At 39.0% G+C, this 2,228-nt stretch overlaps 1 pseudogene; it reads right to left on the bottom strand.

Annotated features, from left to right (window-relative positions):
• Positions 1-521: 521 nt before the first annotated feature.
• Positions 522-2,228, bottom strand: LOC132601666 (pentatricopeptide repeat-containing protein At1g52640, mitochondrial-like; annotated as a pseudogene).

Here is a 2,228-nt window from a genome sequence, read left to right on the forward strand (position 1 = left end):
CTAAACCAAGTGCTTTTCTGGTGAGGTCAATGTTCTTGCAACCCTGGTGCTTTTCTGTTGCACCACATTTACCCTTTTCAAGCAAGCTAAGTTGCGCAGACTCTTCATTTTCGATGCCGCACCTATGTCGGATTCTCCAAAAATACACTACTTTTTGAGAATCCGCACGCACCCGTTGACATTTTTGAAGAGTCCGAGCAACATAGAAAGCAAGCATATTTACTTCTTTGGCTACGAATCAAGAAACTCGTTTAGGCTAAGGCTGCACCTTTTTGGCTACACCTTGCTGTAACAAGAAAATTAGTAAGGCCAAGGTTTCGCCTCTCTGGCTATGGTTTCCTATCTCAATGAGAAGATCCTTCCAAAGGCAACCATGTCAGCATCACCAACTGCTGGCAACATAACAGTAAACAGAGAAATGTAAAGCATGTGGTAACAAACAAACAACAGGCACTTAGAACATGTATCACCTTGACCAAAGGGATTGAGGCTATTCTCGCATTCCGGCACATTAAACTCCTTTACACATCACTATCGGAGTATTCTTCTTCACAACTCAATTTGACACAGGCCTTGTTACCTCTCATAATGTTTGTTAGCTCTTGAATTAAACAAGAGGTACTTCTTTCCGTCTTATTTGCAAGAATGTCTGTTTGCTCTGTAAATCCTAAACCTATCAGTTTATTCCTCAATAATTCACAGGTTTTCCCATATGGCGGGATCCCTTCATCTATCATCATTTCAAAATATTTACATGCTTCCTCAAGTTTTCCTTTCTTCTTACAGAGACCATGGATCATGACAGCATACGTCGAGACTGAAGGATAGAATTTCCTGTCTTCCATACTCTCCCACACTTTCTCAACTCTATCAAACCTTCCGACCTTGATGAGCATTTTAAGCACCATATTATATGTATGTCGATCTGGTAAGCAACCATTCTTCTCCATTTTTGAGATCAGCCTTAGTGCCAAATTGACTTCGTTATGATCACAATGAAAAGCTAGAATCGTATTATAACTCCAACAATCAGGCGTTACAGCTTTGTCAATCATCTCATCTATCAATTGGTAAGCCTCGTCAACCTTATCACTCTTACAAAGCTTCTTAATAATACAGTTGTACGTAAAAACATTAGGCACAAGTTTGTACCTTTTCATCCGATCAAGGACCCTGAAAGCCGAATGAATATCATCCTTCACACAATAAGCATGAATAAATATCGAATAGGTAAAAGCATCTGGTTTAGGCCCCACAGACCTCATTTTTACGAACAACTCATAGGCCTCATCCATTTTTCCTACCTTGCAAAATGACTCCAAAATGCTGTTACAAGCTAACACATCGACCGAAAAACCTCTCTCAAGCATTTCATCGAACATTTTATGCGCCTCAACTACTTCCCCTAAATCTCCCCATCCCCTAACCATAATGCTATACGATTTCACACTCAACGCGCATTCATCCTTAACTCTATCGAAAAACTGTTTCGCTTCTTTCATATGTTTTCTTTTACACAATGCAAGCAAAAGCTGATTAGCATCAACTACACTAGATGTAATTCCAAAATCAACCATTTTATCAAAACTCCTAATTGCATCAACAGGCAAATTAGCTCTACTATAACATCTAAAAACAACCCAAAAAATATCTCGACTAAATTCGCAAGATTTGTTTCGTTTTATCTCAACAAGAAAATCCCATAACAAGGGAACTGTTTGCTACTTCCTAATATATCAACAAGAATGTGATAGCTTTCTTTACTATGATTAAAACCGGGTAATTTCTGTGCCCATATGAAGAATCTATGAGAAGAAAATCCAAGATTTTTGCAACGTTTAAGGACTTGTTCAATTATGTCAGTAGATATGTTGTGGGAAAATAGATTGAGAGCTGATTCGATATCGTTGTGGGGGTTTCTGTAATCGCTTAATATGCGAGAGAGCTCGTTTATGGGGTGTGATGAATGTGGTGGGGATGAAGTGAAAGTGACAGTTTTATGGAATTGATAATAAAGGGCAGTGCAGTTCACTAACGCTATGTGTGGGGTTTAGAGAAGTAGCGTACCAGAAGGGTCTGTTATATGCGGTCTTACCTTGCGTTTCTATGAAGGGCTGTGATTGATAATGATGATATTGGAAGATTTTGGGTTTAGTGGGATTGTGAAGGGAGGCTATTGTTTTGGAGAAATAGGCATTTCTAGTGCGAAGAAGAGTGCTTGTTACCAT

This window comes from Lycium barbarum, chromosome 7 (genome assembly GCF_019175385.1).
Source record: "Lycium barbarum isolate Lr01 chromosome 7, ASM1917538v2, whole genome shotgun sequence".
NCBI lineage: Eukaryota > Viridiplantae > Streptophyta > Magnoliopsida > Solanales > Solanaceae > Lycium > Lycium barbarum.